Raw genomic sequence first — 17,552 nt, forward strand, 5'->3', positions numbered from 1 at the left:
TCTCCTTTGGGTTCATGTGATCATTGAGCGATTCATGTTTTCAAACGTGGTGACCCGACTGTTTTATTTTATATCAAATTGTGATTTTCAATATTCATGTTGATCCCAAGATTATTTTTCTTTCAAAGTATATTTCAAATAATTATTTTTTAGCAAATAAGACTTTAATCAATTAGAAAACACATAGATTGTGATTAAAGCTTGAAATGTGAAAGTCCAATGCCATATTATTAATTATTCTTTCCTTTGAATAGCCAAAGTTAAGCTACGTCAGAAAGATAATGGCAGTGATACTAAAATCTCTTGGAAATCTTTCACCTGAATTGTAGATAAATGAAACTTAGATTTCCTGTCATTAGGAGATGACATGCAGGTATGGAGCTTGAGGGTAGAGGGGACCATCGGTGAGAAAGGCAGATGGAAAGGAGCTCAAGTATAATCTTAGTTGATAACCTCTCTTGTCTTAGTAAGGACTGTCAGTTACTGATGACTTGCCTTTACTTGGGACTTTTTCTCTAACTCGTGACCTTTTTCACTTTTATTTTAACTTTCCTTGTCTCTAGTTTATATATTTTGGCAAATCACATGATTGTATCTTCTTTCCTGTAGTCCTCACAAGTCATGGACTCATATACAATGTTCGAACCTCAATTGAGCAGAATAGAAAACTGCAGCTTCACACCACCATCTTTGTCAGCAGAATTAGCTTCTAACAGAGATATTACAGGACAAGATTTTATTCCCAGAATAGTGCCTAGTCCTCAGAAAGTTGCATATGAAAAAAAAGCAGAATGAACAGGTACCTTTCTTTTTTTAAATACAAGTCTTTATTGAGTTAGATAGGTTACAATCTTGTGAAATTTCATTTGTACATTATTGTTTGTCAGTTGTGTTGTAGGTGCACCCCTTCACCCTTTGTGCCCAACCCCCACCCCATCTTTCCCCTGGTAGCCACTAATCTGTTGTCTTTGTCTACATTTTTAAATTCCTCATATGAGAGGAGTCATACAGAAATTGTCCTCCTCTATCTGGCTTATTTCACTTAACATAATTCCCTCAAGGTCCATCCATGTTGTTGCAAATGGGACGATTTTGTTCTTTTCTATGGCTGAGTAGTATTCCATTGTATATATATACCACATCTTCTTTATCCAGTCATCTGTTGATGGGCACTTAGGTTGCTTCCCCATCTTGGCTATTGTAAATAATGCTGCAGTGGACACTGGGGTGCATGGGACTTTTGGAATTGCTGACTTCAAGCTCTTTGGATAGATACCCAGTAGTGGGATGGCTGAGTCATAAGGTGTTTCTATTTTTAATTTTTTGAGGAATATCCGTACTGTTTTCCATAGTGGCTGCACCAGTTTGCATTCCCACCAGCAGTGTATGAGGGTTCCTTTTTCTCCACAACCTCTCCAACATTTGTTACTATTTGTTTTAGTTACTTGTGTCATTCTAATGGGTGTAAGGTGATAGCTTAGTGTAGTTTTGATTTGCATTTCCCTGATGATCAGCGATGAGGAACTTCTTTTCATGTGTCTATTTGGCCATCCGTATTTCTTCTTTGGAGAAATGTCTGTTCATGTCTCCTGCCCATTTTTTGATCGGGTTGTTTGATTTTTTTTGTTGTTGAGTTGTGTGAGTTCTTTATATATTATGGATATTAAGCCTTTGTCAGATATATGACTTGCCAATATTTTTTCCCAGTTAGTGGGTTGGTTGTTTGTGAACAGGTCCCTTTCAATCACTAGTTCTTAGCATTTTATATTTTTGTGATATGCTCTTTTTTTCTTTTTATGGATTGAAAAAATATTAGTTGTGGTTTGCTATAGATATAGCCAAATTAGGAGAGAAATTAAGTATGATAATTCTTCTTAGGTCAAAAACTTAATTCTCTGGGCTGTAGAAGATTATGAATCCCAAAACTGGAATGTTCTTTAAAAGTCTTTGAAATCATCATCTTTTTATAAAATTATTGATAGTAAAATTGACCATAGTTCAATGTGTTATGTAATACTTGATTGTAATCACAGTAAAGGAGTAGTTGGTGATGTCATGATGGCCCAGTATACATGATATGGAAAGGATCCTGTGAATAGCAGTACATAATCTCAGTGATGTCAGAGTAATCTGTTAAAGTATAAGTTGTGATGGCTTGATTCTTTCTATGACTTGAAAGATAGCTGGTTATATGCACTTCCATCCAAGACTATGCACATATATGTATATAGATAGAGATATTTAGTGCTAAAATGTTCAATCCTTGTAGTCTCTATAGTTAAAATTATAAAAACATCCAAATTTTTAAAGTTTGAAATATATACGCCATAGAACATACCAAGAAATGATCTTTTACTAAGTTTACATAGAGTTAAAAAATATAAAATTATTAAAGGTTACTATACTAATATATAATGGTAGTGAGTAAAATGGTTATGTAAACGCTCTATCTTGTTAACAAGGTTAACAAGAATATTTAGTTTTGAATCTCTCCCATTTTTAGCATGAGGTGGTTTTATGTCATATTTGTGTACTATTTCTAAATTAATTTATAATTAGCAAATTTATGATAATTTATAAATTGTAGTTATATATTACAGTATTATAGTTATATACAATATGTAATGATATTCAATTTTATTGAAGTATGTTTTCTGCTTTTCAGAGAAGGGAAAATGAAGTATTGTGCTAGGCTTATTAATTTAAGGACCCAATAATTTTTTGTTGTTGCTTTGGTGAGGAAGATTGGCCCTGAGCCAACATCTGTTGCCAGTCTTCCTCTTTTTGTTTGAGGAGTATTGTTGCTGAGCTAACACCTGTGGCCCTCTTCCTCCATTTTGTATATGGGTTGCTGCCACAGCATGGTTTGTTGAGTGGTATGTAGGTCTGTGCCCAGGATCTGAACCAGTGAACCCTGGGCCGCCGAAGCATAGTGTGGGAACTTAACCACTATGCCACTGGGCTGGCCCCCCAATAATTTTCGAGTGATGCAATGAAAAACATTCAGTTACCCATTCCATTTGTATTTTATAAGACTAAAACTTGCATCCTACATCAGCTTTAACTCATCCTTGCTTTGTTAAATAGTTTATAGGATAGAGAATGAGACCCTGTGTAATCTATACTTGAATAATCTTCTACTTAGAGACTGCAGGTTAGTGATTATCTCCAAAGGGGTAAATAATGTTGTACTTCATATGGCAGAAGAGAGAAAAGAGAAGCTAACGTCCCTGGTAAGGTGTGGTGTCACATTGTGAAGTATTAGGGAATTTATTTATTTGGATATATATTTGGAGAGATTTCAGGAAAATTAAAATGAGACTATAACTTACATAAGAAAATGAGTTGAAAAACAGGTTAGAATAAAAAGTGGTCTGGGGCTTACTAGTCCCTGGAGAAGTAGATTGAGCCAATATATAATATTCTCTTCTGTTTGGATTTGTTTGTGTGTTTCTCGCTTCAAGGGATGACATTGTCCCTGCACCATTGACACTGTCTCTCTGAGGCTGAGATGAGATGTGTTATCAGACTTTATTTTCAGCTTTTGTTGATTTTAGACGTTTTTTTAAAAAAAGACTTTTAGTATCTCTTTTTGCCTGCACGCTTTTTTTTTTCTGACTCTTTCTGTCATTGCTTGTCTTTGGACGTCTCGTTTCTGTGTTTCATGGCTTATACATAAAATATACTACAGATATGAATTATTATTGCTGGATAGATTAGTGTTGGGCCATTATAATATCTTTATATGGTACCTTCCTCATTAACAAATGGGTTATCACATCTGCTTTTCACAAGAGTCTGTCCATACTTTCCCCGTTTTGCACTCAGTGGTAGCGATATTCAGAAAGATTAAAGTAGCAGAGGCTGGCCCTGTGGCCGAGTGGTTAAGTTCACGCGCTCCACTACGGCGGCCCAGGGTTTTGCCGGTTCGAATCCTGGACGTGGACATGGCACAGCTCGTCAGGCCATGCTAAGTCGGTGTCCCACATGCCACAACTAGAAGGACCCACAACTAAAAATACACAACTATGTACCGGGAGGTTTTGGAGAGAAAGAAGAAAGATAAAATCTTTTTTTAAACAAAAGATTAAAGTAGCAGTCTAAAATTACTTAGTAAATGGAGGAACTGAGATAAGTACAGTTGTTTCCTTGGGAGAAATCATTATTTTCTGTCAGCGATATTTAACTTTTATTTACTCAAGATCTTGGTGTTCCGGGTCTTTTTTTTTTTAATCTTTTTTTACCTCTGAGAAAATGGTTAGCTCACCATAGATCAACCCTGTTATTTTAGCAGTCATTCAAATACTGACACTGCTTTCATTATTAGAACAGTATTTATTTTGTTTTCAATAAGGACACTCTTTCTTTTAGACTAAAAAATACATTTTTAAACTATAGATGTCTACTTAAATGAGGTTTTACGGTAAATTATTTAAATTGTATATATGTACATTTACCCTTTTGGCGGGTTCTTCCTTTTTTTTTTTCAGCTCAGTAATGTTAATTATTCTAATTCCGTGATTTCCGAATTAAACAAAAATCAAGATGCTTTCAGTCCATCATATAAAACAGCACAATTTGGAACATTATTTGAAAGATTAAACAGGTAAGCAAAGATGTTGAAGGAAATAAAGAACCTGTAGCATGCTTTCTTTGAGTTATTAATTTGATTTTACTGGACAGAAGTAGTTTTAGTTAGAAACGTAAACAGACCTAAGTAAAACTTCTAAGGAAAAAAAACCACTGTAAGTAAAATGTAGCATTTAATTAAAGTAGTTATAAGTAACGATTTTCTGATGTACATATCTACCTTTCATTTATTTATTTTAAAAAAAATTTTGGGCCAAGGTGCTTTGCATCTGTTTTATAATCCCTGTTTTATGAATTACTACTTTCTTTTTCTTTATCATAAACATAATAATATTTTTTTCATATTTATGGTAGTTGATCAGTGCCCCATTTTTATTTTCTAGGTGTCTGTATTTAAACTCTGGTTTGTTGTTTTAAAAGACATTAGACTTGTAAAACCAGTTTGAATCACTCTTGGTAATCATAATGAGAAACTTTGACTCTGTAATTCTGTCTCAGTCTTCCTCGTTTTAGTAAATGGCACCACTATTCACTCAGTTGCTTAAGCTAAAAAAAAGTTGTACCTGATTCCTTCCTTTCCTTCAACTCCCAATATCTGTTTCACAAAGTATTGTCAATTCTGTATTCTAATAAACTTTAAAGTTATCTACTCATGTCTCCATCTCTACAGGTTCCATTTCAGTCTAAGCCACCACTGCCTCTTGCCTAGAATTGTAATAGCCATATAACAGTTCTTTTTGTTTCCTCTTTGTCCTTAGGTCTATTTTTTTTTCACACTTTATTAATGTATAATCAACATACCATAAACTGAACTTATCTAAAATGTGCACTTTGGTAAGTTGTGACATATGTCAAAAATAATGACCATTCATCATCCCCAGTAGTTTCTTTGGGCACCTTTGTAATCCCTTCCTCTGGCTACTTTACATCCCTTACTCCCATCCCAAGGCAACTGCTGATCTGCTTTCTATCACTGTTGATTAGTTTGTATTTTCTAGAATTTTATATAAATTGCATTAATACAGTATGTTTTCCTTGTTTTGGTCTAGCTTCTTTGACCTAGCATAATTTGAGATTCATCTATGTCGTTGGTTGTGTATATCAATGGTTCATTCCTTTTTATTGCTGAGTAGTATTCCATTGTATGGCCATAGCACAGTTTATTCATCTGTTGATGACCATTTGGCTTTTTTCTCCAAGTTTTGGCTATTCCAAATAAAGCTGCTATGAAAGTTCATATAGAAGTCTTTGTTTAGACATATGCTTTCATTTCTCTTGGGGAAATATCTACGAGTGGAATGGCTGGGTCATATGGTAGGTATATGATTAAATTTTTAAGAAACTGACAAACTGTTTTCTAAAGTGATTTGTACCATTTTACATCGCATCAGCAGTGTATGAGAGTTCCAGTTGCAGCATACCTTTGACAACACTTGGTAAAGTCAGTCTTTTAAATATATCTGCCATTCTAATCAATATGTAATAGTATCTTACTTTGGTTTTAATTTTGCATTTCCCTAATGACTAATGATGTTGGCATCTTTTCATGTGCTTATCAGCCATTTGTGTATCTTTGGTGAAATGCTTACCTTTTTCCTTTCCTTAGTGGTGTCTTTTTGAAGTAAAAAAGGTTTTAATTTTGATGAGATACAGTTTATTAATTTTTTCATTTAGAAATTGTTTGTGTGTTGTCATAGCTAACAAGTCTTTGACTAAGCCAGGGCCATGAAGATTTTTTCCTATGTTTTTTTCTGTCTTGTAGTTTTAGATCTTACATTTAGGTCTCTGATCTGTTTTGAGTTAACTCTTATGTATTGTGTGAGGTAAGGGTCTAAATTCACCATTTGCATTTGTGGAAAGGAAAGAATATCTTTTCCCCACTGAATTGCTTTGGTACCTTTGTTGAAAATCGATTGACCAAAAATGTAAGTTGTTTTTCTTTTCCCCCAGGAATCTCAGTTCTGTTCCATCGGTTAATTATGTCTATCTTTATGTCAGTGCCACACTGTCCTGATTGCTATAGCTTTACTGTATGTTTTGAAATTGAGAGCTGTATTAGTCTTCCAGTTTATTGTTCTTTTTTGAAAATGTTTTGGCTTTTCTTAGTCCTTTGCATTTCCATGTAAATTTTAGCATCAACCTGTCAGTTTCTGGAAATAAAAAAAGCCTACTTGGATTTTGATAGGGATTGTATTGAATCTGTAGATCAATTTGGGGAAAATTGCCATCTTAACAATAGTGATTTTTCCAATCCATGAACATGAAATGTTTCTCCTATTCATTTTTTTTTGAATGTCGTAACAGCTTTATTCATAGTGGTCCCAAATTTGAACTAACCGAGATGTCCATTAATAATAGAATATTATGGGGCTGGCCTGGTGGCATAGTGGTTAAGTTTGCATGCTCCACTTCGGTGGCCTAGGGTTTGCAAGTTTGGATCCCAGGTGCAGACCTAGCACCACTTGTCAAGCCGCACTGTGGTGGCATCCCACATAAAATAGAGGAAGATTGACATAGAGGTTAGCTCAGTGACAATCTTCCTCAAGCAAAAAGAGGAAGATAGGCAACAGATGTTAGCTCAGGGCCAGTCTCCCTCACACACACACAAAAGAATAGAATATTATATAATATTCATGCAGTGAAATAATACACAGAAATGAAAAAAAATAAACTGCTGATACATGCAGTAACAAGCATCTCCATGGAAGAATCTCAACACAAAAAGAGGACCATTGTGTAATTCCATTTATGTGGAGTTCAGAACCTGGCTGAATTAATGAATGGTGATAGCACTCAGAATGGTGGTTACTGTTGGGAGGTGTGGACTTGGAGGGGCATGAGAGAACCTTCCAGTGTGTTTGAAGAGTTTTATTTTTCCAGATTTATTGAGATATAATTGACAAATAAAAATTGTATATATTTAAGATGTTCAAGATGATGATTTCCTATACATATACATTGTGAAATGATTACCACAGTCAAGCTAATTAACACATTCATCACCTCAAATAGTTACCATTTTTGGGTATGTGATCAGACCACTTAAGATCTGCTCTATTAACAAATATGCAATTTACAAGTATACAATATAGTATTATTAACTATAGTCATCATCTTGTACATTAGATCCCCAGAACTTACTCATCTTATAACTGGAAGTTTGTACCCTTTGACTAATATCTCATTTCCCCTACTCGCCAGCATCTGGCAACCACCATTCTATTCTCTGCTTTGAGTGTGACGTTTTAGATTCCATGTATGGGTGAAATCATATAGTGTTTGTCTTTCTGTGTCTGACTTATTTCACTTAGCATAATGTTCTCCCTCTTCATCTATGTTGTCACAAATGGCAAGATTTCCTTTTTTATGGCTGAACCATATTACATTGTGTTTGATCTTCTTTAATTTCTCTGAGTAATGGATTTTTTTTTTTAAAGATTGGTACCTGAGCTAACAACTGTTGCCAATCCTTTTTTTTTTTTGTCCTGCTTTTTCTCCGCAAATCCCCCCAGTACACAGCTATATATTCTAGTTGTGGGTCCTTCTACTTGTAGCATGTGGGATACTGCCTCAATGTGGCCTGATGAGTGGTGCCATGTCCGCGTCCAGGATCCGAACCGGCAAAACCTTGGGCCGCTGAAGTGGAGCGTGTGAACTTAACCACTTGGCCACTGGGCTGGCCCCTCAGTGATGTATTGTAGTTTTCAATATATAAGCAGTGTGCTGCTTTTGTTAAATTTATTTCTAAGTATCTTATTCTTTTTATGCTGTTGTGAATTGAATTATTTTCTTAATTTCATTTTTGGATTGTTCATTGCTAGTGTATAGAAATACAATTAATTTTTGTATATTGATCTTGTATCCTTCAACTTTGCTGAGATCATTATTAGTTCTAGTAGTATTTTTGTGGATTCTTTAGGAGTTTCACCATACTGGATTACGTTGTCTATAAATAAAGGTGTTTTTATCTCTCCTTTTTCAATCTGGTTGCCTTTTACTTGTTTTTCTTGCCTGAGTGACTACAACCTCTAGTACAGTGTTGAATAGCAGTGACAAGAGTGGACATGCTTGCATTTTTCCCACTCTTAGGGAAAAAGCATTTAGCCTTCACTATTAAGTATGATATTAGCTGTAGGTTTTTTTGTAGGTGCCCTTTATCAGGTTGAGGAAAGTCCCTTCTATTCCTAGTTCATTGAACGTTTTTATCATGGATTTTGTCAAATGCTCTTTCTGTGTCCCTTGAGATTATCATCTAGTTTTTTCCTTTATTCTATTAACATGTAATATATTACCGTCTTTTGAAGTATTAAACTACCTTGCACTCCTGGGTTAAAAGCTGCTTGGTCATTATATATAAACCTCTTCATGTAATGCTGGATTTGGTTTGCTAATATTTTGTTTATGATTTTTGCCTCCATATTCATTAGGAAAATTGGTCTGAATTTTTCTTTTCTTCTTATGTTTTTTGTCTGGCTTTCATATCAGGATAATACTGGCCTCATATAATAAAGTGTAAAGTGTTTGCTCTATTTAATAGAAGAATTTGTGGATTCTTTAGATGTTTTTGCATCAGGGCTATTCTTAGTGGGAAGGCTTTTTACTAATTTTTTTTACTTGTGTAAAGATCTATTCAGATTTTCTAATTTCTTCTTGAATCAGTTGTAGTAATATGTGTTTTTCTAGGAATTAATCCGCTTCATCTAAGTTGTATGATTTGTTAGCATAAGGTGATTTATAGTATTCCCTTGAAATCCTTTCAGTTTCTGTCAGGTTGGTGTTGATGTCCCTTTTTGAGTTCTACATCTGTGTCTTTTCTCCTTTTTTTCTTGGTCAGTGTAGCTGAAGATTTGCTAATTTTATTGGTCTTTTTAAAGAACTAAGTTTAGGGTTTTATCAATTTTCTCTATTTTTCTGTTTTTCATTCCATTGATCTCTGCCCTAATGTTTATGATTTCCTTTTTCTGCTTGCTTTTGGCTTAGTTTGCCTGTCTTTTTTTAGTTTCTTAAAGTGCAAGCTTAACTTACTGATTTGATATATTTCTTCTCTCCTAATACAGGCATTAAAAGGTATAAATTTCCCTCTAAGCAGTGCTTAGAGGCCAACCAATGATTAGTTGGAGGTTGTGTTTAAGTACCTTCAGCTAACAAGGCTTCCTCCCTTGCACAAGACCTTACACTCAGCCAGGGATGAGTAGATACCTGTAGCTCTTTCTGGTCTCTCCTGAGTCTGCACTCAGCCTTACACATGTATGCAACCTTCCAGACCACCAGGAGGGTCTGGGAGTTTATCAAAGCCTCTTGTACCTTTTTGTTTTCTGGATCTCTCTATGAAATTTCTGGATGGTTTTTGCTTGCTCCAAATATCTCAGCCTCAGGCAGCTGCAATTTTGGGCTTCTTTGATAGTTTGCCACCAAGACCATGATTATTTTTGACAAATTCCCTGGGCATGAGTCTCCCACCTTCCCGACCCTCTCCAGACAAGCTCAGCCTTGGTAGGCTACCAGCCATGGAGTTGGGGGTGGAGGGATGGTGGCAGCCTAAGGCTAAAACTCCACAGGCTCCCACTGGTTCTACTAAGGTTGAGTAGTTTTTCTTGAAGTACTGCTTCACAGTTTATTGGATGCCATTGGTCACTCCCCATATTTGAGATGATTTTTTTGGTGAGTGTTATCTGGTTCTGTTACTGCTTTTAGGGCACAAGATTTGCCAGGTTTCTCAGTCTCTCATTCCAGAAGTCTGGCCCCACAATTGATTAATTTTGAATGTTAAACCAACCTTGTATTCCTGAGATAAACCCTGCTTGGTCACAATGTGCTAACCTTGTTATGCATTCATTGGATTTGATTTGCCAAAATTTTGTTAGGGATTTTTACATTAGTCTTCATGAGGGAGATTACTTTCTAGTAATATCTTGTAATATCTTAGTCTGGTTTTGATATCAGCCTAATGTTGGTGTCATGGAATGAGTTGAGAAGTATTCCCTCCTGTGTAATTTTCTGAAAGAGTTTGTGTAGGATTGGTACATTTCTTCCTTAAATGTCTGGTAGAGTTCATCAGTGAAGTCAGTTGGTATGAAGTTCTTTTTGTGAGAAGGTTTTTTTTTTTTACTATAATTTCCATTTTTTACTAGATAGAAGGCTAGTTGGATTATTATTTTTTTAGTGAGCTTTGGTAGTTTGTGTCATACAAAAAATGTATCGATTTTATCTATGTTGTAAAATTTATTGACTTAAAGTTATTCATAATATCTCCTTATTATGCGTATGAAATCTTTAACTTCTGTAGTGATGTCTTTTCTCCCATTACTAATATGGGTAAGTTGTTTCTTCTCCCCTTTTTCCCAGTGATTATTCTGATTAGAGACTTGCCAATTTTATTTATTTTCTCACAGAATCATCTTTCAGTGTCACGTATTTCTTTTGTTTTTATTTCATTGAATTCTGCTCTTATCTTTATTTCCTTTTGTCTGTTTACTTTGGATTTAATTTACTCCTTTTTTCCTGATTTCTTAAGGTGAAAGCTGAGGTCATTGACTTGAGACTATTTTTCTTTTCTAATGCACGTGTTTAGTGCTGTAAATTTTCCATAACTGCTGCTTTGCTGCATCCTACAAATTTTGATATGTTTTGTTTTATTTTCATTCAGTTAAAAAACTTTCTAGTTTTCCTTTTGATTTCTTCTTCACTCCATGAGATATTTAGAAATTTGTTATTTGGTTCCTAAAGACTTTTCTGTTATCTTTCTAAATTAATTCCATTGTGGACAGGGAACATCCTTTGTGTGATTTGAATCCTTTCAAATTTATTGAGACTTGTATTATGGTTATGAATATAGTTTACATTTAGTGCAACAATTGATATATGATTGGATTTGTCTGTTCTCTTGCTATTTATTTTTTATTTCTCCCATATAATCTTTGTTCCCTTTCCCTCTTTTCTGCCTTTATTTGATTTTAGTCTTTTTTATGACTTACTTTATCCTTTTGTTGGCTTGTTATCTATAACTCTGTTTTGTTTTTCAGTGGTTTCTTTAGAATTTATTGTATATATTTTAATTTATGACAGACTATATTCTAGTTGTGTTATACTACTTCAAGTATTGTGTAAGAACCCTGTAATGGTATGCTTCCGTTTCTCCCCTCTGGCCTTTGTGGTGTTGTATTCATACATTCACTTATATAAATGTTATAAATCCAAAAATATATTATTGTTCCTTTTGCTTTAAAGAGAGTTAAAAATTAAGAAAATATGTTTTTTATACTTAAGCACAAATTTATCATTTTTGGTGGTCTTTGTTATTTTGTGTAGATCTAGATTTCCGTGTGGTGATATTTTCCTTGAAAGACTTTTGTTAACATTTCTTATAGTGTGGGGCTGCTAGTAATTAATTCTTTCAGCTTCTGTGTATTTGTAAGTTTTTATTCTTTTCTTTTTGAAAGGTATCTTTTGCATTGTTTCCTACTAGAAGTTGCTGTCATTCTTATCTTAATATCTATATATCTAATATATAATTTTTCTCTGTTTCTAAGATTTTTCTATCATAGATTCTCCATGGTGGATTTTCTATCATAGATTTCTATCCATTGATTAGGATGTTCCTTTTCTTTTTATTTCTTGTCTTTGAGCTGCATTGAGCATCTTGGATCTGTGAACTTAGTTTTTATCGAATGTGGAAAATTCAGCCATTGATTTTTTGGATATTTTTTATTCCTCTCCTCTCTTCTTTGGGGACCTTAATAACATGTAAGTTAGTCCATTTGAAGTTGTGTCACAGTTTATTGATGCTCTGTTTATTTATCTTCATCTTTTTTTCTCTCATTGTTTCATTTTATATAGATTATATTGCTTTTTCTTCAGATTCTCTAGTTGTATCTTCTTTGGTGTCTAATCTCTGTGTAAATCTATTCAGTATATTTTTTATCTCTAGAAGTTTGTTTTGACTCTTCTTTATATCTTCCATGTTTCTATTCAACATCCTCAGTCTTTCATCTATCTTTTTGGACGTAGGGAATATAGTTCTGATAACTCTTTTAATGTCCTTGTCTACGAATTCTATCATTTGTGTCATTTCTTGGTCTATTTCTAATAATTGATTTTTCTCTTCATTATGGGTTGTAACTTTCTACTTTTTTGCATTCCTGATAATTTTTTTTTAGATTGTATACATTATGAATTTCATCTTTTTGGTCTGGAAATTTTTGTATTCCTATAAATTTTCCTAAAGTTTTTCTGGGATTTTAGTTGCTTGGAAATAGTATGATCTTATTAAGGCTTGCTTTAAACTTTGTTAAACAGGACCAGATACACCTTCACTCTGTGGCTAATTTTGCCCCCTGCTAAGGCAATATCCTTCTTGTATTCTTAGATTTCCTTTGAATTAAGAGGTTTTCCACTCTAACTGGTGGAAACACAAAATTTTCCCATTTCTGTTTGAGTTCCTGGAATTGTTCAATCTTCTCATCTTGGGTGTTGCTTTTCCCAGCCTTGGGTAATTACTTCATACGCATGTGCTGATCAGTACTTAGCTGAAGATTTGAGAACTTTCTGTAGATCTCTGGAGCCCTCTCTCTTTGAAGCACTCTCCTTCATGGTACTCTGCCCTGCATACTCTGTTCTCTGCAGTCTTCCTGACCTTCCAGTGCTCTTTCCTCAACAAAGGGAATCTGTGGGCTCCAACTGGATTTCCCCTCTCTGTTCTGTGGCTTGGATACTCTCTCCAAGCAATAAGCTAGGAGCAGTCATAGAATTCACCTTACTTGTTTTCTCTCTGTCAGGGATCGTTATCCTATTCTATCCAATGGCCCAAGTCTGAAAGCCATTGTCTCATACAGTTTGTCCAGTTTTATGATTCTGTCAGTCAATGAGGCTAAATCTTGTTTCTCTAACTTCATTTTGGCCAGATGGAAATCGGGATATTCGCATTCACCCAGCAGTCAGACTGATATTTTTTAAGGCAAAAAGCAAGAGAGTTTTACTTTTGTACTCAGCAATTTTCAATATTTCTTATTGCTTTTTTCCAAAATAAAGCTCTACATGATCTGGGCCCTTTTGTACCTTTTAAGCCTTAGGCCGTAAGTTTTCTTTCACTGATTCTATTCTAGCTTTCCTCCTCTTCTTTTTGTTTCTCACATGTGCTGCAAATCTTGTATTTGTGTTTATTCCATCCCCCTGCAGTATGCATACTCCTCTCTTTATATGTCTAATCATTCTGTATCTTTAGCTTATTTATCACTTCTTTGCTAGGAACTTTCCTGACCAGCTATCTGAAAAGGACCTCCAACACAAGTTGTTCCATCGTCTGATCTTGTAGCACCTATAAAGCTGCTGTAATTATCTTTTTTATTTGTTTATTTCTTTTATCCATTGTACTTATTAATGGTTAGTTATCTTATTTATTTGTTATTATCTTCCTTCACTAGAATATAAGCTGTATTATCTCCCTACCACATGGCAGGCATACATTAAATATCTATTTAATGCACATAAAAGGCTTATTTAGATAATGAATTTATCCATATTGTAGTCCGTAAATGAATGAACTTTTATCTATAGGAAAAAGTGTTAAAGAAGTTGGATCGATTTATCTTAGTAAGGCTTTTATATTTTTAGCATCATTTCTCTCTGTCATCTTTACAAGTAGCAATCCTTCCCAACATTCAGTCCCCAACTCAAATGCCACCAACTTGATTTTTCTCAAGTAAAAGCATTTCTTTTATTTACTGTCGTAACACTGTAGAATAGCACTTATCACTTTCTAGTTTTTCTTTCCCCTTCCGGACTATTTCTTGTGAGCAATAACTGTGCATTATACATTTCTCTGTTCTCCAGATCTCTCAGTGAGTGATTCTTCTGAGTCAGAATGCTTAAAATGCTGTTTAAAAATGATTATTTACATTTGTAGTGTGCTTTCTAATTTATGAAGTGCTTTTACATTTATTTTCTCATTTAAAGTAATACAATTTCTCTGGTGTGAATGGTGTATATTATTGCGTGCTATAGGTTATGCCTTTGATATCACAGAATAACATTATTCTGCTCAAAACACCACTAAGACCCGTATTGAGAAACAGTGTAGGATCACGGTCTATGAACATTCCTGGACAAAATCTCTCTCTCTCTTTAATGCCAAACTGAATTCTTTTCTCTCTCTGTCCCCAATACGTGGCATAGTGCCCGGAACACGGCAGGTGGACCTGCTCATTAGATGTTTAATGAATAACTTAAAAAATAAAATTGGAAATCAATCAGTTTTAGCGGTCTATGTTTCTTTTCTAAATTTCTTTGGTACCTCCAATCTCTGGAACAGCCCACCCCTCAGTAAATTTGTGGATAGTCAATGGCAACAAAATCCAGAGTATCTTGATTTTTTTTTGTTAGATTGGCACCTGAGCTAACATCTGTTGCCAATCTTTATTTATTTCTGTTTTTCTTCTTACCCCCAAAATCCCCCAGTACATAGTTGTATATTCTGGTTTTAGGTCCTTCTGCTTCTGCTATATGGGACGCCATGTCAGCATGGCTTAATGAGCAGTGTGCTAGGTCCGCACCCAGGATCTGAACTGGTGAAACCCTGGGCTTCCGAAGTGGAACGTGTGAACTTAACCTCTCTGCCACAGGGCCAGCCCCAGAATATCTTGATTTTTAATTATTTTGTATAATAGCTTTGATTCTTTTATACAAGTTGGACATAACTTAGAGTTATGATTTATACATTAGAAGGGAACTTATGAGTTATCTAGGCTAACCTTTTCATCTAATTCATCTTATCTCTTGGCTTTATTACATATATATGCATTTGTATCTGTATTGCTCTCCCTTGGGAACTTCAGAGTTGTTTTTATATCCTTGTTAGGTTGAGAGATATCTGTTATAGTGTTCTGATAACTCTGATTTGATGTTTTAACACTGGGGATAATTTTTGCCTGCAGTGTGTTCAAAATATCTTTCTCTGATTCATCAGAGCAGCAGTTACATGCAGTGGTTGTCTAGGGTATTCACTAGACCTTATTACAGAAGACATGATATAGGTCGGTCATATTTTGTTAATATAACAGTGAATTGAACCACATCATACTTCATTTCAACACATTTTTTTGTGTTGAAATACAAAACTAAGTGTAGATTATTTTCATACTCACTGAGGCACATTAGACAAATTTCCACCCAAAACAATATTATTTATTCAAATAAAAAACTGAAAACATAGTCCAGGTAAATGTTAGTAGCTACTCAGTATGTTCTCTAAGAATTTAACTTTAAGTTTCTAAATGAAAATTTTCTATGCTTTTCTTGTTAAATATGTTTTTATTTATCTCAAAGTCCAGGAAATCGGAATTTCCTTACTGAAAGACCTGATATAGTTACAGGTGAAGATTGTGGAACCATGGATGAGAGAAGACAGTTAGACTTCATTATTGAAAAACAGTCAGTACAACATATTTTGGAAGAAAATAGGAAAGAGGTTTCAAATTTTCTTGAAGATGCGAACCAGCCAACACCCAGCCTTCTGTCAGAGAATTGTGACTCTTTTATTAGTGAAAATGTGATCAATTTATTAAACATAGATCAGTGGAGTATAAAGAAAACCTTTGACGAGTGTGGTTTTGACAGTATGGGAGATATTTGTGCAGTCACTAGTTCTGATACAAACCATTCCACTGAGAGATGCATTAGAAGTATTTTTACAAATCCAGAGTTGACTTTTAGTAATTCTACTTTTAATAAAACAAGTTACCCAGAAAAGCGTCAGTCAAACAAGAACTATCAGAAAGAGTATAACGATTATGAAAAAAATAATCTCAGTACATCTTTTGAGAAGGATAGTTTCCCAGCCAGCTCTGAAAAAAAAGGTTGGTGTTATACACGAGAAGGGTAATAATCTATTGGTCTTTTTGTTTTTAGTACGTATTTATATATAATATAGATATGTGTGTGTGTGTGTGTGTGTGTATTTGGAGGAGTATAAAATTGAAAATAGGGTGACATTGTATTATGTGACATTGTGTGGACCAGTGATTTCGTTCCATATGGGTCATGCTAATAAGCTTCCAATTTAAAAAAAAGAACTAGTCTGTGCTAGATTTTTAGTTCAATGCATACTTTTATTTTTAAAGGAAAATTTGAAAGTGATTACCAAGAGAAGGCACCACAGAAGACAATCCAGATATATCCAGTGAACCGTTTGTAAGTTTTTAGGTAAATCTGGGGAATGCAATTCAGCATCTAGTATAATGCATATTGAAGGGTTGAATTGATGCAATGTGAGGTAGGGGTGTTGCTGTCTCAGAGTGGGCAGACTGGCCTCTACAAAGGCTTACCAGTTGTCAGAATCTTAGTAATATCACCCTAGTTGAGAGTATGGTGCTCGTATTTGCCAGCACAAAGCCGTCATCTTATCTGAATCTTAGTGTTAATTAGATTTGAGAAAACTGACTTATGTGTTCAAGAAACTTACACACTCACCAGAATGTCAATTTATTAATTTACAGTAAGAAATAGAAGGGTTACTTATATAGGAATGTTTACTGGCATGATAAGCATGTTTTCTAATTTTTGGCAGCTCTCCGTGGGAAGGTGGCTTGGTTAGTATAGAATCAGAACAAGGGAGTAATAGAATTCAGATGCTAATGGCATAAGCAAACATATCAAGAGTTTATGGGACTGCAGGTATACTTAATTAAAGAAAACTTGTAGTTTCGGAATAGTCCTAACTTTCTTGGTAATAATTGTGGTTTAGTCAAATCTTGGTAATTAACAATCATGAATTAGAATAGGTTTTTATTTTAGAAGTACTTTCTTATGGAAATATTTAAAATATCTATTTGTAAAAAGAATACCTATATGCCATTTTTATGGGATTGGCACAACAAATAAAACATTCACAACTTATTTAATAAAGTAAAAAAATTAGGTTCTTTGCTGTCAAACTTCCAGGTATTCAGAAACTTATGAATGAAAACTAG

General features: G+C 34.4%; 1 pseudogene; it reads left to right on the forward strand.

The window, feature by feature from the left end:
* Positions 1–17,552, forward strand: part of LOC138919743 (regulator of DNA class I crossover intermediates 1-like) — a 72,475-nt pseudogene that overhangs the window by 32,507 nt on the left and 22,416 nt on the right.

This window comes from Equus caballus, chromosome 21, assembly GCF_041296265.1.
Source record: "Equus caballus isolate H_3958 breed thoroughbred chromosome 21, TB-T2T, whole genome shotgun sequence".
Classification (NCBI taxonomy): domain Eukaryota; kingdom Metazoa; phylum Chordata; class Mammalia; order Perissodactyla; family Equidae; genus Equus; species Equus caballus.